The 14,645-nt window shown below is 38.0% G+C and overlaps 1 protein-coding gene across 7 annotated transcripts in view; it reads right to left on the reverse strand.

Annotated features, from left to right (window-relative positions):
- Positions 1 to 14,645, reverse strand: part of nos1apa (nitric oxide synthase 1 (neuronal) adaptor protein a) — a 461,766-nt gene that overhangs the window by 152,451 nt on the left and 294,670 nt on the right. The gene's annotated exons all lie outside the window — the stretch shown is intronic.

Here is a 14,645-nt window from a genome sequence, read left to right on the forward strand (position 1 = left end):
TGATGCCATTGCCATTATCCTCCACCTGGCCCTAACCCACCTGGACAAAAAAGACACATACGTTCGAATGCTGTTCAGACTTCAGTTCAGCATTCAACACAATCAACCGTCAGGAACTGATTGGAAAGCTGAGCCTACTGGGCCTGAACACCTCCCTCTGCAACTGGATCCTAGACTTCCTGACTGGGAGACCTCAGTCAGTCCGGATCGGGAGCAGCATCTCCAACACCATCAACACTGAGCACGGGGGCTCCCCAGGGCTGCGTGCTCAGTCCACTGCAGTTCACTCTGCTGACCCACGACTGTGCTACAACACACAGCTCGAACCATATCATCAAGTTCGCCGATGATACCACCATGGTGGGTCTCATCAGCAAGAACGACGAGTCAGCATACAGAGAGGAGATTCAGTGACTAACGGACTGGTGCAGAGCCAACAACCTGTCTCTTAATGTGAGCAAACAAAAGAGATAGTTGTTGACTTCAGGAGGGCACGGAGCGACCACTCTCCGTTGAACATTGATGGCTCCTCAGTAGAGATCGTTAAGAGCACCAAATTTCTTGGTGTTCACCTGGCGGAGATCTCATCTAGTCCCTCAATACCAGCTCCTTAGCAAAAAAAGCCCAACAGCGTCTCTACTTTCTGCGAAGGCTGAGAAAAGTCCATCTCCCACTCCTCATCCTCACCACATCCTGAGCAACTGCATCACTGCCTGGTTCGGAAATTGCACCATCTTGGATTGCAAGACCCTACAGCAGATAGTGAGGTCAGCTGAGAAGATCATTGGGGTCTCTCTTCCCACCATCAGGGACATTTACACTACATGCTGTATCCGCAAAGCAAACAGCATTACGAAAGACCCCACACACCCCTCATACAAATTCTTCTCCCTCCTGCCATCTGGGAAAAGGCACCAAAACATTTCAGCTCTCACGACCAGAGTTTGTAACAGTTTCTTCCCCCAAGCCACAAGTCTGGACTGACACCAACTTACTGCCCTCTACTGTGCCTATTGTCTTTATTGTACTGCCTGCACTGTTTTGTGCATTTTATGCAGTCCTGTGTAAGTCTGTAGCCTAATGTAGTTTTTGTGTTGTTTTACATAGTTTCAGTGTAGTTTTTGTATTGTTTCATGTAGCACCATGGTCCTGAAAAACGTTGTCTCGTTTTTACTGTGTACTGTACCAGCAATTATGGTCAAAATGACAATAAAAAAGTGACTTGACTTGGAGGTCAGCGGGAGACGCTCATAGAGTGAGTACTGTTTTAGATTCGCTCCATAACCTTTACTTTTTTTAACCTTTGATCACCCTTATTCAACTTATTTTTACCTACACCAAAAGATTCTTGCTATTTTTTTGGACTTATTGTTAAGAGTTTATTGTGAATTTTTGAAGGTATGTACTCAGAAATGGCTCTTAGATCTAAAGGACGAGAACTTGGGCGGAACCCGAATGGTAATGGAAAGAAGCAAGCTCATCTGCAACGCACTGAATTAACTTACGAATTGTTATTGGAGGTTTTGGATAAAAAATTTGATGAACAACAACAAATTTTTAAACAAGATATAAAGGCTTTTCGAGATTATATGGATAAGATGGATTCAGTAATTAACCAGCAGCAAGTTCTTATCGTATCTCTGCAAGAAGACGCTCGGAAACGAGATTTGATAATTGAAAAATTGCAACAGGACTTACTTTCGACCACTAAACTGGTGGAAACACTTAAAACCATGAGTGTCGACTTTGAGAATCGGTCCAGAAGACAGAACCTACGTATACTTGGTCTCCCAGAAGGTATCGAAAAAGAAGACCCCAGGGAGTATTTTGCTCAACTTTTAAAGGATGCGTTCCCGTCTGTTTTCCCAGACAGCCCGCCGTTACTTGATCGCACGCATAGAATTATGCGTCGATCACCGAGTGCTTCAGCTAAACCTTCGGTTGTAATTGTCTGGTTCCATTATGTACATATTAAAGAGCAACTTATTCATGTGGCTCAACGTGTAGGTATGATTAAATTTCAAGATCACAATTTCCGCTTAGTGGAAGATTTTAGTCCTGAGGTAATGAGGGCATGGCTTCTTTTTAAACCGCTGATGTCTGAATGTTATGAGAAAAATTTAAAACCAACGCTCTTATACCCTGCGAAGCTCAGAATTTCTCCACCGAACGCTCCTCGCCGGGTTTTTCTTTCTACATTTGAAGCGAGAAGTTTTCTGAATGAGAACTTCCCTACTGCTACAGGCTCTCAGGCCAAATGAATGAGTGATTTTGATCGTGTAAGATGGTTTTTGATCCTCCAAACCAGATTTGGTTTCTGGTTGTTGGTGTAGGTTTACTCTACACTTTATACTCAAGTTAAAGTGTTCTTTCGACATATTAATCGTTTTGTTTTACACACTTTAACCATTATACTGTATCGCTGACTATTTTCTGTTCCTTCGAAGGTGTATTTTTAATCCTTCGAAGGTGAATACTTTTTTACTAAGATGGTGGTTTTTTGATAAAACATTTTTGGTGTTTTTTAAGATGGCGCTTTTTTTTCTCTGGTTTTCTTCCTACAATGCATCGCTTATCACAGTTTAATTATTTTTTTTTTGGTTTGTTTGGGTTTTAACCCGATTTATAAGTTTTTAGTGATTATATTTTCTTCGTTTTTTTTCTACTACCAATTATATTAAGAAGTCTGGTTCTAGTATAGTGATTATAATTTTTAAAGTTTGGGTGGTTTTTTTTATATATATCCTTTATATATGGAGTGGTCTTCCGCTGATATGGGGGTAGGGTTAGTTTCATTTTTGCTTTTTCCCGGCCCTTTTTTGGCTCTGGTTTTTTTTCTCTTTCTTGAGTGGGAGGGGGGGTGGTCTTTTTTCTAATTCTATATTTTTTCTATCAGTTTTTTTAAGTTTTTTCATTTGGGCTGATTTTGAACTACAAATGTCTGCGATGTCGTCACTTCCGGGTTCGCTTTTTACTTTTGTTCTTCTTCCGGGGGCATGAGTTTGTAATTTGGTTAACCCTTTTTATACCAAAGGGTTGATCTTAGAACTATGGCTCAGACCATTAGTTTTGTTTCTTGGAATACTAATGGTTTAAACCATCTGATTAAACGAAAGAAGATTTTCAAAGTATTCCAAAGACTTAATGCTCATATTATTTTTGTACAAGAAACTCATGTGAGGAAGGAGGACAACTATCGCTTTTTTAGGTTTTGGCGGGGTCAACAATATCATTTGAATTCGAATGCCAAAGTAAAGGGAGTTTCAGTTTTTATTGACTCCTCTATTACATTTGTCCAACATGATATCTTTTCAGATCCGAATGGTAGATTTTTGTTAATTACGGGTTAACTTTTTAATAAAAAGGTTGCTATGGTTAATGTCTATGCTCCAAATGTGGATTGTCCTGATTTTTTTAAGTCCTTATTTACTTCTTTACCTAATCTAAATGAATATAAGTTAATAATGGGTGGTGATTTTAATTGTTGTTTAAATCCTTTGATGGACAAATCTATATCTACTCAGACTGTACCCAATAAGTCGGCCACTTGTATCAACTCTTTTTTAACTGATAATGGAATTTTTGATATTTGGAGATTTCGGCATCCTAAGGACAAAGAGTTTTCTTTTTTCTCACATGTTTATCATTCTTATTCGAGAATTGATTAGTTTTGTATTGACTCTTGTTTGATTCCTTCGGTAAATGGTTGTTATTATGATAGTATAGCTATTTCTGACCATGCTCCATTAAAACTTTCTATTAAATTTATGGACACAGTTCATAATGCTAGACAATGGCGGTTTGATTCTACCTTATTGCAAGATCCGGACTTTATTAAATTTATGAATGAACAGATCGATTTCTTCTTCTCAACCAACTCCACGGAAGATATTTCTTACGGAATACTTTGGGACACTTTTAAAGCATATATATGTGGACAGATTATTTCTTATTCTGTTGGTCTGAGAAAACGCATAAAGAAGGAAAATCTTTTATTGGTTGATAAAATTAAAGAGATTGACAAGAAATATTTGATTACTCCTAGTAAGGAGCTTTACAAACAAAGGGTTGAACTTCAAACAGAATATAGTTTATTACTTACATCTTCGATTGAAAATCAACTGATGAAGTCCAGATCTGATTTTTATATACATAGTGATAAATCGGGTAAACTATTAGCTAGTCAATTGAAGAATGCTTTGGTTAAACGTCAAATTACTAAGATCCGTCAGCAAAATGGGGATTTGACAATTAACCATGATGAGATAAATAAATCATTTCAAAATTTTTATACTTCCCTGTATCATTCTGAATTTCCTCAGGATTGCAGTGCCATGTGTGATTTTCTTGGGAAATTGAATTTCCCAAGATTATCACCAGATGATCTTTCAATATTGGAAACTCCTATGACTGATGCAGAAATCAGAGGGGTTATTTCTTCCATGAATTCAGGGAAAGCACCTGGTCCGGATGGGTATACAGCAGAATTTTTAAAATGTTTTTCCGCTACTCTCTCTCCTTGGTTATATAAGGTTTTTGAAGAAGCAATTAGATTGGGCAATTTGCCACAATCTTTTTATAGAGCTTCTATTTCTTTAATATTGAAGAAAGATAAAGACCCTACTGAGTGTGCATCCTATAGACCAATATCCTTACTGAATGTAGATTCCAAGATTTTTTCCAAGTTACTTGCATCCAGATTGGAGAAGGAATTACCCCAAATTATTTCGGAGGATCAAACCGGTTTTATTAAAAATTGTTATTCTTTTTTTAATGTTAGGAGGTTATTGAATATTGTGTATAATCCTTCACATAATATCTCAGAATGTGTTATTTCATTAGATGCGGAGAAAGCATTTGATAGAGTTGAATGGCCATACTTATTTAATGTGTTGGAGAAGTTTAATTTTAGTCCGACATTTATTTCCTGGATTAAACTGATTTATCATACCCCAGTAGCCTCGGTGTTTACTAATAATCAAAGATCTCCCTTTTTTCGTTTATTTCGGGGCACTAGACAAGGCTGTCCTCTTAGTCCACTATTATTTGATATTGCTTTAGAACCCTTGGCAATTGCTATCAGAGAATCACAGGATATTCTTGGTATTAATCGTGGGACAGATATTCATAAGTTATCTTTGTATGCAGATGATTTATTATTATTTATTTCCAATCCTGAGAAATCTATTCCTGTAGTTTTATCATTGTTGGCTCAATTTAGTGATTTTTCTGGGTATAAGTTAAATCTTAATAAGAGTGAATTGTTTCCTTTAAATAGACAGGTCCCAATTTATGGAAACTTACCTTTTAAATTAGTTAATGATTCTTTTATTTACTTAGGGATTAAAATCACAAAAAACCATAAAGACTTATTTAAGGTTAATTTTGTACTGTCATGACCTCAGCCCCCCTCCTTCAAGAGAATCGCAAGATCGCTATTAATTCGGGCCTTGGACCCAGGAAATGAGAGACAATGCCACGGAGTTGACCATTGTTCTAAGAGGCACCTGTGTGAATTGCAACTCTATAGTACGTGCCAGATATCAGGGACATGGACACCCTCGGGCAATGTGGTGTGGGGATGGCCTCACCCTACCTTGATTGACATTTACAAATCTGCCAGCCATGATAAAAAGGAGACTGCTGGAGGCGGTACTCCAGCGACGCACTAGACGGACACCATCGCTCATTCCTCTCGTAATAATGGGAAGCTGCTCGGAAGCCACGTGTGATTCGGATCCCCTAGCTAGGGAATCGAGTGGCTAATAACCCCGAAAAGGAGTTCGGACTGACAACGAGGAACTCCCGTTCTCGATCTCACGCTTTGAGTCGAGAAGGCTGGCAAGTTTATTTTCTCTCTCCAACCCGTGAACACGCAGCGGTCCCTCAAGCAGCAAAAAGCCTCCATGAACTGGCGAGACTTTTATATTTCAATTGGACAAATCGTTTAACCCCTAGACAACGATAGAGCTCATTTTTGATTGATTATTACTACACCTATGCTTTAGATTGAGTTTTGACGATGTATATGATCTGAATGTTTTGTATTAACCATACGTTTGTGCCCCTTTATAAATAAAACGTTTGAAAATAGTAGCACCAGGCTCAGCGGACCCATCTATCTTTGCTGGTCAATTACCCGGTTACTGGGGAATGTAACAGTACCCTTAATTGATCAGATTAAATGCTTGTTTACTAAGTGGTCACCATTATCTTTATCTCTGATAGGTCGAATTAACACTATTAAGATGGTTATTTTACCTAAGTTCTTATATATTTTTCAAGCGGTACCAATTTTTATTCCGAAATCTTTTTTTTACTAATGTTGATTCAAAAATTTCCTCATATATTTGGCAGAATAAAAATCCTAGGTTAGGTAAAATATACTTACAGAAGGCAAAGAAGGAAGGTGGATTAGCATTGCCTAATTTTAGATTTTATTATTGAGCAGTTAATATCAGATATTTGATATGTTGGTTGAAAGATTGGGATGGATCTTTTAGCCCTCATTGGGTGAGCCTGGAAATTAAATCGGTACCAGGTTTTGCACTGGGTTCTATTTTGGGGACTTCTCTCCCTTTTGCTCTTTCTAAATTGCCGAAACGAATTGACAACCCAATAGTTAAACATACTTTACGTATATGGTTTCAATTTCGGAAATTTTTTGGGTTGACTCAGTTTGTTTTAAATATTCCTATTGTATCCAATTGTTTTTTCCACCCTTCAATTATAGACCAAGCTTTTTTGGCTTGGAAGACTAAAGGAATACTACGATTTTCTGACTTATTTTTGGATAATTGTTTTATGTCTTTTGAGCAGTTATCTAATAAATATAATTTGCCTAGATTTCATTTTTTTAGATATTTACAGATTAGGAATTTTTTAAATACTGTACTTCCTACTTTTCCAAACTTTGTGTCTTCAGGCATTTTGGAGAATTTGTTTGAATTAAACCCCTTTCAGAAAGGGCTTATATCAAAACTTTATAATATAATTATGAAGATACGTTCAGAGCCCCTTTATAAGCCAAAAAATGATTGGGAAAGAGAGCTCAACATTATTATTCCTATTGAGAATTGGGATAAAATTCTTCAATTAGTTAATACATCATCTATATGTGCTAAACATTCATTAATACAGTTTAAGGTTGTACACAGGGCTCATATGTCCAAGGATAAATTGGCTCATTTTTATTCCTATATAAATCCTATTTGTGATAGATGTCAATCTGAAATAGCGTCTCTAACTCATATGTTCTGGTCGTGTCCGCTTTTGAAAAAATATTGGAAAGATATTTTTGATATTATCTCTGTGGTATTGAACATTGATTTACAACCCCATCCTATTACCGCAATTTTTGGTTTACCAATGATGGGCTCACTTCATTTATCTTCTTCCGCTTGTCGAATGATTGCATTTCTTACACTAATGGCTAGAAGATCTATTTTGTTGAATTGGAAGGAAATTAATCCTCCTACCGTATTTCATTGGCTTTCTCAAACTACGTTATGTTTAAATTTAGAAAAAATTAGAAGTGGTGTATTTGACACTTCTACTAAATTTGAAAAGATATGGAGACCATTTATTCAATATTTTCATATGATGTAATAGGACCCTGTTCCAGGCCTATTTGATTTTCCAGTTTTGATTGCATATATGTCAAGAGGATCGGAGTTGACGACACTGATGATTTTGTATTTTTGTGAGATATTATAAACAGCCCCTTTTTTTTTCTTTTCCTCTTTTGTTTTTTTCTCTTCTATTAGTTATTAGATTTTTAGATTAGTTTTTTGCATAATGATTTTTTTCTTTTTTTTTCTTTTTTTATTTTATATTATGATACAATATACAAATAGACAAGGCAAACCTAAGTGTATCATTTATGATGTGGGAATACTCATTTATACTGTAATCATTGCTCTTGTAATCTTTTATAGTTAGTTGAAATATATATGTGTGTAATCTCATTATCTATGTATCAATTTTATTTTGTTGTTATTAATAATGATAATAAAAAGATGGGGAAAAAAAGTGGCTTGACTTGAAGCTACTTGGTTGCATGTTACTCTCTAATATCTCCTCAAAGGCAATTAGGGATGAATTTCCAGTGACAGCCAAATCTCAAAAACATGTTAAAAAAATATGGGCAAGTTTGGCACATGAGGAGTGCCAAAAATAGCGTAGACAAAATGATCATTCAGAGATAACTTTAAAGAGAACAAGGTTTTCTTTAAAGGATGGGAATATCTTAAGACATTATTAGCGAGTATTCTAGCGTTATGTAAATATAACAGATATTAATTCAAATAAGAACCAGTCTTTGGTTCTTGAATATAAATTACAAGCAGTAGATTGAAATTAAACACACACCTTTGTTAATAAACAATATTGTGTGTGGAGCACATGTCACCCACAGACTAAGAGATAAGGTTTACAAAATGATAACCATGTGATAGTTGTAGATACATCAGTCAAATGTTAAGATAGTGGGGTTATATAATTGGGCTTGCATCAAAACAGGCAACATAGCTAAGTTACTTTGCACATTGTGAATTAAGTTAAAGAAAACTTGCAGACCAGAATGATATTAACACTGACCACATCAAATAGCTGATCTATCAATAGTTTTGTGTGTCTGGGATCCCTGACCCAGAAGCTTTTAGACTGTTTGTGTGAACTATTTTGCCCCTGAATGTTTGTACATTCAGAGATGTCTGTCATTATAGATAAGTAATTCAAAGGAAACATTGTCAACCCAAATTATTGATGCAAATGTCATTGTAACTATTGAAATTGTACTGAATCACCTATAGTTACTTTGTGAGACTCTACTGAGAGAGTCTGCAGAAGAACGTCTACTTGTAATGAATAAGGACTTCTATATCAGCAGCTTCAGTGTCTCTCTGGTGACTTTGATCACAGTCACAACAGAGATGCTGCAGAGATTTATCAGCATGTTTGCAGTGATAATGGATTTCAACGACAAGGTTTGACCAGAGAAACTGTGGCCCTCCTTCTAAGAGAGATGATAGCTGAGAAAAGATGCTTAGCAGATTACAAGTAATTGTGTTTTGGGAAAAAAGATGAAAGTTACACAATGATTGATGATTGGCAAACTAAAACACACATTTGAAGTTTAGTACAGTGGTATTATCACTGGATTAATAATTTAGATATCCAGGATAAAGCCCTGGGTAAACACAGTGGACTCCAGTTAATTAGACCCTCAGTTAATCGGGGCAGCTACTTACCTGAGACAATCTGTAAAGAACAAAAACTAATCGAGAAAATACCTAGGATTCATTTTGTTTATTTAGGACACAATGCTGCTTAATTGGGGCAGGAGACTGTTGCTGAACAGTTTCTAACTCGTGTCAGTCGCATGAACTGTGTGGCCGTTAGATACTACACAGTGCTTAGAGCGAACAGTTTTTAAATAGCGTCAGCTGCATGTGCTTGTTTTCAAAAATCAATGATTTTTGTCACTGGTGATTGGTGAGATACCAGCAGTAAGCCAATTTAGAACTGTTTAGCTCACTGCAGTTTCAAGCATTCAGGTTTGGAGATGCCAGAAACAGCTGGGAGTGAAAATGAAACAATTTCACTACTTCAGGAAGTTAGGAACTATGAATAATTTGAAGGTATCAGCAATCATCTTGAATGTTACAATGAATATAAAGATTTGGCGAATGCAATCATCGATTGCACTGTATGAAGTCAGTCCATTATCTACACTAGCTGCTGCTCAGATTTTGCTCATTTACAATCAACCAAAAAAAGAGTGTGGCAGCGCACTGATACACAGGATGAATTCCTCTGCCAATAACAATTAGGAATGAACACACAGTTTTATAGTACTGTAGTAGCATTGCTAGTGTTCTAATTTGTTCTGCATTTCAGTTAACTGCTAATTTGTTACTCTGATAACTGGCAGTTTGTCTTTTTACATCTTTTTAATTATTTCCATGAAACGTTGACTAATTGGAGCAGCTGCTTAATTGAGCCAATATGTATTGTCCTGATATGTCTGAATTAACCAAAATTCACTGTAGTCTTAAATCCCAGATATTTGATAATAAAATATCTTATTCTACTAGCTGCCTGTAGGATAATTTACATTAGTAATTCATTACACAGAAAATATAAGCCCAGAAGCTTAATTGCTGATACCTGCCCCATTAAGCCATTTCACCTCATCCTATCATAGACACTCCCTTTGTTCTATACACCTTGCTTCCCATCTTTACTCCTACTGAAAACTTATTTGGTTATTTCTTGCTCAGTTCTGATGAAGGATCACAGACCTGAAACATTCAAGTCTTTCCCTTCTCACACATACTGCCTGACCATCTGAGTTTTTCCTGCACTTTCTCTTTGTTTCAGATTTCAGGCATATAAAGTTTTTAATAAATTTTCATTTAATCTCTTACAACTTAAGATTTGCCTGTGAACTTTCTCTGAATCAGCTTTAGGTTTTGTTATACCAAGATCTGAATACATTATTTTCAGACGATACATAACTATCTGATTTGTTCATAATGGATAAAGAGGAATTTTTCTCCTGAATGACAATTGCCCAAAGGACTAATAACAATATCACATTTGGCACCTTCAGTACCAATCAATCAAGACCTCCAGAATATTGGATAAACTTGAATTACAGGGTACCCTACAGTAAAAGCAACAACCTTGTAAATTTTAACCCATATAAAAACAACACAAATACCATTAAATGCAAAGAATTAGACTGGGCTACAGAATTAAAATAAACTCTAATAATGTGGCAACCCACTTCCCAGCGCACTCGAACCGGATCACAAAGTGGCGCGCGCCAGCATTGAGGCCGGTCCCAAAGAGGGCACCAAGCCTGCTTCACCAGCAAGGGGAAAAGCCCGCGCGCGGGACGGGACTGTGAATACGCGCCCCCTACATTATTCCCGCCCGGGGAGGGCGGGAACAGGAAGGCTTTAAAGCGAGGCCGCAAAGTTTGAATAAACTTCTTTCGCAACTGCAGCTCACCGACTACGTGTCGTTATTTCAGCGCTGCATGTAGCACACCGCTACAATAAGATGAATTCAGCAAATGTCTTAATAAAATATGATTTCATTTTTCACCAATATTTATATTTTATGACTGTGAAATTAATTATAATGAATTCATTTTCTCTCTTGACGTAATTGACGCATCAGCCATTCCAGTCCTTCCATAATCCAACGGTTTTAAACATAAAGTGTTACTTAATTTATGCTTGGAAGAATTTCAGAGATTATACGCTGCCTGGACCAGGCGTATTTTTACTGATAGACATAAGTGAAGCAGCAGCAATTACTGCAGCCATGAACAGGTTCTTCTGGTTTGATGTAAATCAGTTCATTGCACGTTTTAAAATATTAATAACAATAATTATCACAGATGCAAGGACTTCCAGTTAGGATGGTAGAGTTCAATACTCAAGTGTTGACCTTGCACCAATGGTTTATAGTGATAACTCACTCACAGTTGCCATGCACATCAGATATTATGCTCTGTCAGTATTACAGATTTCTGAAAACACCCAGTACAATATTATGATACAAAACTTGGCTTCCTGTATCCTCCGTGAACCATCCCTGATTCCGCCTGGGACTCCAGAGCTCGGGAAGGGTCAGTGTAAGTGAAGCTTACCAAGGGAAAGCAATAGGAGTTGATTGACAGGAAGCCCTTGAACTTTCAAACCCTGTAGCTTGTTTTCGTGTAGAGCTGAACACGGCATCTGATTTTTATATGAATGGTGTCACCTCAAAGTCAACACAGAGAGAATGATTTTGGTATGAGAACTGTAACACTGAGAAGCCACAACTATTGCTATTAATTAGAAGGTTAGACTTTTCTGTCTAGAAGACAACAGATCTATAGACCTGAAGTCCACTGTGACTTTAGATAAAGAACAATCTTAATTTGCTGGAGGAGTTATTTCCATGGGCTCTGGAGAAATGAACGTGATATACCACGGCAACTGCCCTGGATTATCATGGAGCCTTCAGGAATTAAAAATTAATTAAAGATTGAAGCCTTTTCTTCTCCCTTGGGTGAAAGTAAACTATTCCGAGGCACAATCGTGCAGTTAGAAGGGCTGTGCCTCTCAGTTCCAGTGGCATGAGTTCAATCCTGACCTCGGGGTTCTATCTGACTTTACCTTCTTCCCGTGGCTGTGTGTGGCTTTTCCCACAGCCACTAATATGCTGATAGGTTAATTGGCCAAAATAAATTGTCCTGAGTTTGTGGCTGATTGGTAGAATCTGGAGGGAGTCAGTGGGACTGAGAGCAAAAGATAAATGGATTAGAACAGAACTTGAGTAAAAGTGCTTGAAGGAAGCATGGACTTGGTGGGGTGAATGGTCTGGTTCAGTGCTCTACGACTTCATGACCAATTCAAAGAAGCAGAGCACGAGAGTAACCTGAGAGTTGCCAATATTTATCAAAATTCTGTAAGTATTCTGATTATGTTCATGTTGTCTTTGATGGATTCTGTTGTGAGCAAACTGCAACAGGCAGCTCTGAAATATTTTATTGGTTGGAAAGTACTTTGAGCTAATCTAAAAGGGATATGAAAGACTATATATGAACGCCAACCTTTCTTCCTTTGGCCTAGGAAATCAGCAAGAAATCAGTGGGGCTTTGAAAGTTTCCTTTTTATTTAGTCTTTCAAAATTTATTAGTTAAACAATGTGGGAATGGGAACAAAGGTTACATTGAAAGTTAACAATATCGATTGCTTAATTCATGTTAAGTGTAGGCACAGAATGGGTCAGGCTGAATTGGAACACCATAAGATGGACCCTTTAGGAATACAGTCAACCTGTCACTCCAGCCACAGGAGGGATCGTTAGCAGCCTGCAAGTTAACTTCTAGTCCTTGCATTAGGGCCCCAGCAGTAGGCAAAAGGAACAGACCTAGTGAACGTAGAACAGGTAACCACCCCGTATAGTTTCCTTAACAACAAGCAAGGTAGACAAGTTTCAACATTAGGGTCCTCACTGCAGCTTTGTGGAATCAGTGATAAAATGATCAGAAGTTACAATTCATCTTAAAAGTATATCTTACATTGATCTGTAAAGGCAGTGGAGCTGCAGGATTGTTGTAATGGAGTTACGATGGAGGAGCAGAGGAGGCCATAGAGCAATACAGAGTGTTACAGGACTTTCAGCCCACACATCCACGCTAAGCATCAATACCAAACCTATATTCCCCCTATTCCTTATTTTCTCCATGTTGTCATCGAGAGTAATTAATGGAGGCCTGAAATCTACCGACCTTCATGTCAATGGAACATGTGACAAAACCAAAGCACCACGAAGAATCCCATACGGTCACAGAGAGAACGTGCAAACTCTGTGCAGTGAGCACCCGAGGTCAGAGTTGACCCCAGGTTTCCAGCCTGTAAAGCAGTGATTTCACACTCTGTAAATTACACCTGTGTAAAGTAGACTGCAAGATTACCTGTGTACTGCAAGTATAACGGGCTGATCAGGAACCAGAATGAGCCAGAAACCAACTGTACTGCACTTCAGTCCATTCCAAACTGAGACTTTAGCACAGGTTCAAGTTTTTAAAATTACACAGGTACAATTCTGGATATCTAATGACTTAGATGACCTGGAACATCCAATGATTAAGTGCTGACCATTCTAATTACTGAGCGAGTTCCCTGCCAAGATCTTGAGTACAATTTACATACTGCCAAAGGCAAATGTCAAGCTAGCACTTGATGTATTGAGTACCATGATGAACAAACAAGAGATGGCCTACTTTGATGCCTTTCACATTCTTGTCAGGGACTTTAACCTGGTTAAGCTTGACAAAATCCCTGCCCAACTACCATCAGCACATGACCTGCATCAGCAAAAGTCTTAAGATTCAAGATTCAATGACCCAACAAACTCGACCACTACTAGACTATCATCAAGGACCTGGACCACACCTTGGGAAACCTGTTCATTTCGCTGTTCTCCTTCCTCCTCCATATAGGAAGAGACTAAAGACAAAGACACCAGAGGAATGGACAACAAAGACATGGTGATGAGAGACAAACGAATGACTATCGGACTGCTTCAAGTCAATGAACTGGGCCATATTCAAGGACTCAGAGGAAGGGAACGAATACACCATGGTTGTCACGGACTTCATAAAGACACTCGCGGACAAGTGTATCCACACAAAATCATTCAGGGTCTTCCCCACACAGAAGCCCTGGATGAACCAAGAGATTTACAATCTGTTAGACCTGAGGGGTTCAGGACTGGCAATCCAAGAGGTCCAGGTATTACCTCTAAAAAGCCATCCTACATGCAAGCTGGCAGTTCTGGACTAGACCTGAATCACATAAGAATGCAGGGCTTGAACGTCGTCATATCATACAAACCAAAACCAAGGAACATAATTGACCACAAGGCTTTGCTCCCAGGTGAGCCTAATACCTTTTACGCTTGCTTTGACGGACAGAACGTGGTAGCGCCTTCACAAACCCCGACAATCCTGTGATTTCCGTCTCTGAGGCCAACGTGAGAGCATCTTTCAGGAGGCAGAACCAATGGAAAATATCTGGCCCAGACGGTGTACTTGGCTGAGTACTGTGCTAATCAACTGGGTGGAATGTTAATGGACA

Source organism: Hemitrygon akajei, chromosome 12, assembly GCF_048418815.1.
Source record: "Hemitrygon akajei chromosome 12, sHemAka1.3, whole genome shotgun sequence".
Classification (NCBI taxonomy): Eukaryota; Metazoa; Chordata; class Chondrichthyes; order Myliobatiformes; family Dasyatidae; genus Hemitrygon; species Hemitrygon akajei.